The sequence below is a fragment of the Athene cunicularia genome (assembly GCF_003259725.1).
Source record: "Athene cunicularia isolate RWA chromosome 4 unlocalized genomic scaffold, athCun1 chr4_part2, whole genome shotgun sequence".
In the NCBI taxonomy this organism is placed as follows: domain Eukaryota; kingdom Metazoa; phylum Chordata; class Aves; order Strigiformes; family Strigidae; genus Athene; species Athene cunicularia.
Window position 1 is genome coordinate 36,456,966 of NW_020799099.1, and position 10,862 is coordinate 36,467,827.

Consider the following 10,862-nt stretch of genomic DNA (forward strand, 5'->3'; position numbering starts at 1 on the left):
AATACAGGGAAAATTACCTGTGAAACAATCTTCCCCCTTGATTCTCCCCCAACTACCGCAATGCAGAGGGCAGGCTGGACACATACCATCTCCGCAATTACTCTTCCAATGGCTGAAACACACACAACACAGTCTGAAGTCAAAGCCTGAACTATGGCCCCTTGATTAAAACCTGAGTTTTAATCCATCTCCCAGATCCATCTATCTTGAACAGAGAAGTATCTCTCCACCCCATCCTTATTTCACTCAGGCATGCCCATGGTACTTGGGAGAAGGAGATTTGCTTTCCATAATCCCATCGCATCTCTGCTGGTCTCCCTTAAACTGACTAGTTTTCATATATTGCAAAATTGTATATTGCGAAAAGCATCTATTAATTATATTCACAGCACATCAGAAAACTTGGTGAAAGTCACATCTACATTCAGCATGATATATTAAAAAAATAAATAAATAAATAAATAAATGAAGAGGACCCAGCTTCACAAACATTTAATGAAGGTTTTCTGACAGCTTGGTGGAAGACTTCCAAAACAGCTCTCGTGCCGAGTGCTTTCAACTCGCGCTCAAGTCAGGAGGACTTAAAGGCCCCTTGTAATATTGCCAAGACCAACATACCAGAAAGCATATAATAATTTTGTTAGCAGGGATAGTTACCAGAAAGACTTGTTCTCTACATAGCCTTTTCAATATAAACTTTTCTGTCAACTTTTCTCACTGAATATCATCACTGTTAAGCAGATGGCCTTTGCTACAGCATTAGAAAAGATCTGAACCTAAATATCATAGAAACATTCAGGTTGGAAGAGATCCTTGGGATCATCGAGTCCAACCATTTCAGCAAGGCCACAGAACTTTGATAAACAACAGTCACTAAAATATTGAATTTTGTAAAATTTCTGTGACCCAAAAGAAAAAAAAATAAACTCAGACTGATGTTATAATAGTAACATTTGTATGAGATACGCTACACTTAATGGATGATGTAACAGCAAGGAGAGGCAACAGCAGCAATATCCAATGACGAAATCCTACCATAAATACATCTGAAAACACTCAGAGCTAAATTATCAAATGAATAGAATTTAAAACCTAAAGAAACTGAGAATTCTTATGAAATGTTGGATTATTTTTTTATACACGATCATAGAACAAGTTCTTTTTTCCAGAAATGTCAACCTGCAAAAGTTTCATCAGATTCCCCTTAGAGAATAATAAATTCCACAAATTCTTCATGTTTGCAAAGTTAATAATCAGTTATCAGCAAGTTTAATACACAATCTCTTAACCTGATAGAGAAACAATAACTTCAAATCAACCAGAAAGGGTCAAAGAACACAATTAATTTTATGTTTCATCAATAAGACATCCCTTGCCTTACCCAAGCACTCTTGGAAGTTCTAGCAAAGAGATGCGCCAATGTGACACCCATCTATAAGAAGGGTCGGAAGGATGATTCAGGAAATTACAGGCCTGTCAGCTTGACATCAGTGCCCAGGAAGCTGATGGAGCAGCTCATCCTGAGTGCCATCACACAACACATGCAGGACAACCAGATGCTCAGGCCCAGTCAGCGTGGGTTTGTGAAAGGCAGGTCCTGCCTGACAAACCTGATCTCCTTCTACAACAGGGCGACCTGCTTATTGGATGAGGGAAAGGCTGTGGATGTTGTTTACCTTGACTTCAGTAAGGCCTTTGACACTGTTTCCCACAGCATTCTCCTGGTGAAACTGGCTGCTCGCGGCTTGGATGGGCACACGCTTTGCTGGGTAAAAAACTGTCTGGATGGCCGGGCCCAGAGAGTTGTGGTGAACGGAGTTCAATCCAGTTGGGGGCCGGTCACGAGTGGTGTCCCCCAGGGCTCGGTGTTGGGGCCACTCCTGTTTAACATCTTTATTGATGATCTAGACGAGGGGATCGAGTGCACCCTCAGTCAGTTTGCAGATGACACCCAGTTGGGTGGGAGTGTTGATCTGCTCGAGGGCAGGGAGGCTCTGCAGAGAGACCTGGACAGGCTGGAGCCATGGGCTGAGCCCAACTGGAGGAGTTTCAATCAGGCCAAGTGCCGGGGGCTGCCCTTGGGCCACAACAACCCCCAGCAGCGCTACAGGCTTGGGGAGGAGTGGCTGGAGAGCTGCCAGTCAGAGAGGGACCTGGGGGTGCTGATTGACAGCCGGCTGAACAGGAGCCAGCAGTGTGCCCAGGTGGCCACGAAGGCCAATGGCATCCTGGCTTGTGTCAGCAATAGCGTGGCCAGCAGGGACAGGGAAGGGATCTGACCCCTGTACTGGGCACTGGTGAGGCCGCCCCTCGATTCCTGTGTTCAGTTTTGGGCCCCTCACTCCAAAAAGGACATTGAATGACTCGAGCGTGTCCAGAGAAGGGCAACGGAGCTGGTGCAGGGTCTGGAGCACAGGTCATACGGGGAGCGGCTGAGGGAACTGGGGGGGTTTAGTCTGGAGAAGAGGAGGCTGAGGGGAGACCTCATCACCCTCTACAGCTCCCTGAGAGGAGGGTGCAGAGAGATGGGAATGAGCCTCTTTAACCTAGTAGAAAGCGACAGGACAAGAGGGAATGGCCTCAAGTTGTGCAAGGGAAAGTTTAGACTAGATGTCAGGAAGCATTTCTTTCCAGAAGGGGTTGTTGGGCGTTGGAATGGGCTGCCCAGGGAGGTGATGGAGTCCCCATCCCTGGAGGGGTTTAAGAGTCGGGTCAACATAGCATTGAGGGATCTGGTGTAGTTGGGAACTGTCAGTTTGACATTAATGGTTGGACTGGACGATCTTCAAGGTCCTTTTCCAACCTAGATGATTCTGTGAAAATCCATATTTGAGATTTAAATCTGTGCCTAGAACTCATCTGTGACTTTTTAGTATAGTTTATGTGGTTTTAATGAGATTATATCTGGGTAACTGATTAAAAAGTAAACACGAGGAAGTAATCTTAGGTAGTTTTAATCACAGTACTGAAATGTCTTGAGGCAGATCACTGCAGCAGCGGCTATGGAGATGAGCTCTTTTAATCACCTGCCTGTTTGGTTACATGAGTTGCCAGAGGGAGGTGATGCTAAAGCTTGTGCTCACCCTCTCTGAACCAGTGATTAGCCAACTTTAAAAGATTTAATGGTTCAGGTAAAAATACTAGTACTTTGCAATTTCATCAAATCTTTCATCACAAAGCCTCATGTAGGTAAATAAGCACATCATGTTAGGTTTTATTACATAGTGAAACTGTGTCTGGGACTGCTTAGTACTACAAAACAAACCAAAGATGTCATCCAGCATTAAGTACCATATTTCCTGATAACTTCAGTGCTTTGTAAGCATTTAATGTGCTCAAAAACTTTGTTATGTATTGAACACCCTAAATAACTCAAACTGTAAATGCTTAAGTAATCCATACTTGAATTCGTTCAATTACCTGGGTTTGCAAGAAAGCAGAACTATTTGTCAAGGTGTTTGTATGTGAAAGACTTATTTAATCTCATCCAGAGTAATGAAGTCTAGAAAAGGTAGGAACAAAAATTGCTTAAGATATTTAAAACAAACAAACAAACACCTTTCTAGTAAGTTTCACTTCACTAGAAAATTAAAAATCAAGTGTTTGCTTTCTTTTCCAAATATTTCTTATAAATAAGCTGTAACATATGCTAGGTACCTAAATAGCTGAAAATCAAAATGCTTTTCACTTATCTTTCTAAAAATGCTGGTCACTCCTTAGGTCCTCATTTCCATTTGCACAAGGAGCCTGAGTGCCAATACAGAAAGTAATACCATATGTCAAAATAAAGCTTTAGAGAAAAGAGGCAAGATTTTTCTTACACCTACTTGGATAATTATGAACATATCTGTGACTGGCCAAAAAGCAGAAGAAGAAACGCATCTCAGGCAAATTCTTGAAGCCAGCAGTAATTTTTAATTGACACTGTCGGTGCCAGAATTTGCCAGAATTTCAAACAGTGTATCCAAAAAGAAGTGAAGCACAGAGGGATGCTCACCTTGTCAGAATAAAATGCAAGCTGAATATTCATTTTCTTTCCAAGCTGCAGATTGTGACAGTAATATTTTCAAAATCATGTAGCTATTCCAAATCAGGCAATTAGTTTTCAGTATCTGATCTTGATAGCTCATTTATGAAAGTCAATACACTTTTAACTGCTAAATATTTGGTTTTCCTCACTAGATGTAGTTTTAAAATATCACACTTTTTTAAAAAAAAAAAAAAAAAAAAGTGTGTGTGTGTGTGTGACAGGGAGAGTTCACTCAATGCATTTCATTTCCCTAAGCTTAAGTGTAGAACAACATTGCAACACTTGTAATACGGCAGAAAATCCCCATTAAAGACTTTAAAACAAGAAAACCCCTTGCCCTTCTATAAAAAAACCTAACGTCACTCACTGACCCTGATGCTCATACCCACACAATCCCAAGCATGTCCATGCCCTGGCTGGAATCCAGGTGCCCAGATGCTCACACCCATGCAGTCCACCCAGGTCCATCCCTCGGATGCTGAGAACAACGACAGTGCTGGCTCCAAGCCCTGCTTTTAGTGCCAACACCTGCAGAACTGGGAGACCCTCTCTGTCCCCTGTTGGAGCCCACTGGGATGACTCTCCTTCCTGAGAGCCATGGGGATTTCCTTGCTGCCTCCCTCCTGGGCACCCAGAGAAGTAGCACGAGGCATGTGCTGTGATGAGGACTTACTGACAGGCTGATGTGGGTGCCAATAGCTCCTGACACTGACAGGTCTTCCACAGGGTCTGCTCCTCCTGCGGCTTCCACACCCGCCCTGACCCATCATCCCTGTCCTAGCACTCCCATTATCTTTCTCTGTAAGAGAAGCTCTTGAAATAATCTAATGAAAACTGAAGAGTAGGCATTGACACCCATTTTACCCATCCCTATTATCCAACTAATGCTTGCTATCATCTGGAAACAGCTAAGTTTATAGATAAATAGCCTTGATCTAATTGGTACATCTGTTCCAATTTCACTTGCAAGCTCAAATGTGCACTTAAAAAAGTGTATTTAAGTATCACACTCCATCTCTTCTTTTCCTTCTGGAAGCACACAGATACCCCATTAGTCCTTTTGTTTGTGTACACAGTTTCAACTATCACTGGGGTTTTTTTCCACATACATTTACATATACACACACCTAAAGGACTAGCAGTGTCTTTAATAGTATTCTAGTTCAACTTATATTTAGAATAAGTACAGATAAGCTCTGTTTTCCTTCCAGAGGTAGTTGACAATAGATGAAAGAGGAATACAATTTCATAAAAATCAAAAGAAGTTATCTTACCAACTCCAGAATGTGTTGTATAGCCAATAGGGATAGATACCTATGCTGCAGAGTGCTCCCAAGCCCCAGCATGTGTGCTGGCCATTTCTCAGCTCCTTGTCAGAACACATCTTGGACACGCACCAGCTCTCCATTTCTGGAAGGGCAGCCATATGTGAATGATGGAACAGAATCACAAAATGCTTAAGTAAGGTCCTTGCTCAAAATGATCAATGTATGATGACACAGACTGCTCTGTGGCATGCATCTACCCTGAAGTCTTGGTGCCTTGGATCTCCAAGACAACATTCATCATGTCATACTGCTGTACAACTGCTGTACTGAGCATACAACACATCCAGCAAAACACAAGATGCACAAGTTCAACTCAGTTAAGCTTCTGCACAGGTGACCATCTGATGATTTTTGTTTGTTTCTGTATTAAGAATCACTACACAAACTGTAAGACTTAGGAAAAAAAAAAATCTCATTTCATATTATAGTCTTACTGGCATCTCTAAATTGCAGTGATGCCTAAGAAAACCCAGTAGTTACAGGAATGACGTGTTCCTAAAAGGACAGTTAATGTCTCAAAATAGTTTATGCTGTCCCTTAACATTACCCTAGTTGCTCTGTGCTTATCAAAACCACCTGAAATTGTAGTCTTAATAGCTATTCAGTCTCTCTCAGGCATAGAAAGGCAGAATCCATGACATTTGTATTTCTACAACTGCTACTTACAAAAACAATATGTTGGGAAATAATTTGTTTCCTACATTTACCTTCTAATGCACCCTCATCACAGAAGTTCTCAGATTTTACTTCCCCTGAACAAATATATGCTTTTTATTTTTATCTGCTCACCATTTTGGCATTGATAGTAAATAACTGCATCATCTACCTTCTCCTGCTTCTCCTTATATTTACAGCATCAACAGCAGACTAGAAAGACCAACAGCATCTGCATCTCCACAAAATGAATGTGTACACTGGTATATAGAGCCTGTTTCAGCTATGCAGCTTTACTGTTCTATGGTCTATTCTCAGATGTTGACAGCTTTATTTAGTTCTAACTATTTATATTTACAAAGGGATCAGAAGAATAGTATCTTCCAGGGAAGCAAGCATTCTACAGTCAGATACCTGAGGCTTTTTTTCCCCCACTTGTATTTGAATTATACATCCAAAATTTCCTGAGTTAGGAGTCTGGCTTTGTTTAGAGGCTGTTTGTTCTTTTTTGCTTTGCTAAAAACATCAGCTTGAAAGTAGGTAGCGGGGCTGTCCAGAGGATCACTTCTCAGGGGATCCCCCAGACTTGCGTTGTTGCCCTGCGGAACAGTCACTTTAGGCAAAAAGCACCTTTCAAACAGTCATGAATTTTGTGAAGGAAGCTCCTTTGTTTTCTAAATTACTTAATGCAAACTTAATTACTAGTTCAGTAAAAGGCACTAAGCAAGAGACTGTGGCTTTCTCACCTGTCCAACAATGATGCAGAGACACCAGTGTTCAAATTTCTAGTCAACTTTTCCACAACATTATTGAAAAGTAGGTTTGAAAAACAGATGAAGTGTAGTTTATTCACATTTACAGGCAACAGCAAATTAATATTCATCCAAATGATCTTGCAGCTCTCCAGTTAAGGGCCTTCATAAGCTTCCAGAGTAGGCTGTTCCTGCTCAAAAAAAACCTTACTGACACTGCCATATATATCTCTTACTGTTTTCAGGTTTTTTTCCCTGCCAAGAATAATTTCTTTCTGCAATCTTTCATCAATTAATTTGAAAGCTTCCTTACATAACACTGCTTGTGATATCCTCTTAAAAAGCTGTACTTATAAAACTCCTTGAGGGGTGTTCTTTGGTTGGTTGGGCTTTTGTTGAATGATTGAGAATTTTATTTTTCTCTGATTCCCTACTGCTTACCTTCATTTTCCAAGATGTTTTCCCTACTGTTCTGTACAGCCCACATTTCTTTCCAGCTTCCCATTCTTAAACTTTTCTTTTTCCTCCCCTACAGAAGCAGATCTACAGATCTCCATTACTCATTTCTTCCCACTTCCTAAACTATGAGCATCTTGGGTATCTTGTAAGAACTTGATGGACTGCATGAGCTGCTCTACTGCTTATGAAAAATAGATTAATTAAAATAATATTTTAAAATTAAAAGGTAGAGCTAATGTGCGGCTGTTGTTGGAAGCACCTGTGTTTGTCTCTAATGCATCTTAAGAAGTATTTGTGTCTGGTTCCCAGATATTTTCCATGATGCATTAAAACCTACATGACCTGATTTACTTGGTCTGGGGGCAACTGGTAAATAAAACACTGATAAAGTAATTTTTATTATTTGTTCTAGTACTAAGGATCTTATTCCTATTTTCTGTTTTGTTAGGAATGGTATCAATCTGTTACTGCTTTACTCAAAATATAGGTAGGAAGTACTAAATTCTACAGTGTATCAGTTCTTTCTGAAGAAAAACACCACACTAACAGTAATAAAAGTGTGTAGGATGACTCAGTACCATAACAAATATTTTGGGGGTAAGTGTTCTTTCCTGAAAACACTTCAGTAATTTTGCTTCCTGGTACATGGGTCTTATTATAGTATTTTCTGTTATAATTTTTTTTTTCTTTTTCAAAAAAATATTTTCTTCTTTCTGGAGCGTTAATAAAATATTGCGAGATGTGTCATATGCTTGTAACCACTGAGTATGCAACTCAGGAAATTTCAATACTGTGTAATGTCTCATATGGCATAGATTTCCCTCCCCGCCCTAAGCATCACACAGCTTCAAAGAGCTCAAGTTACATAGCTCTTTGAGAGGGAAGTGTAATTTATACAATTCTGACTACTCTGACAGTATCAAGAAACAGTTTTGGAAAGTCTACTATTGCTCGAAGAAGTGTCAACAGTTTTGTGTCATGGGAGGAGAATGCTTAGGACTAAGCATTGAAAAACAAAGTGAAAGACACTGATGGAACCTTATAATATGTACAATAAACTTGTTGGACTAAACCAAGACAAAACTTGAGTTTGGCCAGTCTTACATCACTTATGCATTACTGCAAAAACGAAGCCTAATCAATTGTCAGAAATACTTTTGACTGAATTTTGTGCACAATACTTAACTGCAATTGTGAGGAGACACAAATAATGGAATTATTAGTCTCCTTTAACTCCTTATACACAGACATAACATATACACATAACATAAATGAAGTGAATAAAAAAATAGCCTAATGTCATACAAATAGCCAAGAAGGATCTTCTAGTTCATGAGAGGAAATAATTGTAAAAACAGAATGGAAGAGAAAGACCACATCAGTAATAGTGGATTTGCCACACATATTTTTTAGCCTGACAACAGAACAGTTATTAAATATTTTAGCCAATAAATGGTAATTATTCATAAACAATCCAAGCTAATACATACATACAGGGTTGTGTGCATGTTTGCAAATGTATTCAGCTATACACAGTTGAAAATTACTTTGATATTTGCCAGTTTCAATTCATATTCTAAAATATTATCTGCATGCAACAATGTTTATATAACTTCATCAGCAGTCACTCTATCAATTCAGGTCTGTCTATTCACAAGTCATTTTAGTGACTATCCAGTAAATACGTTACCACTCGAAACCCAAAAAGTAATTGGGGAAGTAGAAAAGGATCACAATAAGAAGAAATGGGTGTGCCAAGTGACAGACACATTTTGAAGAGCAGGTTGTCTCAGTGTCTCTCAGTTGATATTCAACATACCCTATTCTTCCTGATTACGCAGCGCCAGCTGTCAACTGTTACTAACCTGAGCAGCAAGCAACTTACTGTGTAATTAATGGAAATTGTCTGTTTAATTGCAGCAAGGTTCCAATTTCAAATGCTTGCAAGGAATGGTGACAGTTAAGATATTCTGGAAGGACAACTTCTTAAGTGCACTGATTTGACGACATGATCAAGCTATACCCAGGGAACAAAGGTCCCAGCTGACAGCAGCTGGTTCCCTGAACAAGGTGTGATCAATGGAGACAACACACTGCTCAGAGTTTGGTTACGCACACCCCCTCCCCAAGCTTCAACCCCCTTTCCTTCAAAGAGGAATAGGAGCTCAGGTCTGCAGATCACACAAATCCATTAGCAACACTGATTTAAGTGGACTGATTACCTAGCCTGAATTTCTGTGAAAGACCGTTTGTTCCGAACCATTACTAATATAGAATGTTTTGTGCTGTTGGCAAAGGATTTTAGTTCAGAACTTCAAAATATACTTTGGCAAATTCTGATGTGATTTCATAATCGAAAAATACGTCAAATATGGAAAGAATAGTTGAAGTATTAGCTGAAATACAAGATTTGCAGGTATACCCACTTTGTCTTCCTTGACTAAAAATAAAATCATATTAGAAAACTGTATTGTGGATACCATTCCTCTCCCGAGTGCTTGCTCAAGGAAGTAGATAAATCCATGCCAGCAAGTTACATCTGGTGTGAACCAGACTAGTTGAGCTGTTGTTCTACATCCTCTACAATTCTTTTAAGCCTTCCAGGTTTCACACAGAACACGTTTCTTCCCAAGAGAATAGTTTAAAAAGCTAGTAAGGGTAACACTATTAAAAGAAGACAAATTAATTCCTAGAGCATTTTGTGTAAGCGTTGACATGTTTTATTTGTGTCTGATGATCAGTTACACATACATGGGAACAATTTTGTCATGAATCTATCCTAAGCAGTAGTCTGTACACAACTACACTCTAAAATTGCATGCCTCTGTTTCAAATATAGGTTTTACTTGCTAATACAAGGATCATGTTCGTTAGAATTTAATTAAAGGATGATATGTATCTACTCAGAGGAACAAACACAAACTATTGTTCCTTGCCTTCATTTTACCAGAGTGAAAAAGACACTGAGTTCTCCCAAACACAATCGAACACATTCATCTCATTACGCCTGGGAAAACTATCTGCAGGCATGCAGAGGTTAGGAAGGGAGAGATGACAGAAGTAATACAAGCAACATGTAAAGAAGATGACATAGTTGATAAGCACATGGGTAGAAACCTTTAGTGACTAGAGACAACCATCGAGAAGTTGTATACAGCTAGGCATATCTCTGGACTACTCTACTGGCAGACCAAAGGATAGAAAATTTTCACTGGTGATTTGGTTGGAGGGTTGTCCAGTATGCCAGTGCTAATGTTGGTGGAGAAAGGGCAAGAAAGAACACACCAGGTCCATACGCAAAAATAGCATGAGAGGCGAATGGTAAAGTTTTGTTCATGCTCACATCAGTCAGGTGCTAGAAGGACTCCAAGTAGGAGGGTGCAGGATGAAACACTGTAGATTGAGGCAACAGAAACACTATTACAACTTGCATAGGAGTTTGAAAGAGCTTTCTGGCAAAGTAATGAAATAGAATAACAGGCAGATGCTCAGTTATTCCCTTTATACACTGTTGTTACATTTCTTACCCTATCACTAAAGAAGTTATCACATGTAAGATATCACAAGTGGAAAAAAAAGAAGGAATATCCAGTTAGATGAACTAATGATGCTTATGAGTAAACTCCTCCTCCTGTCTCT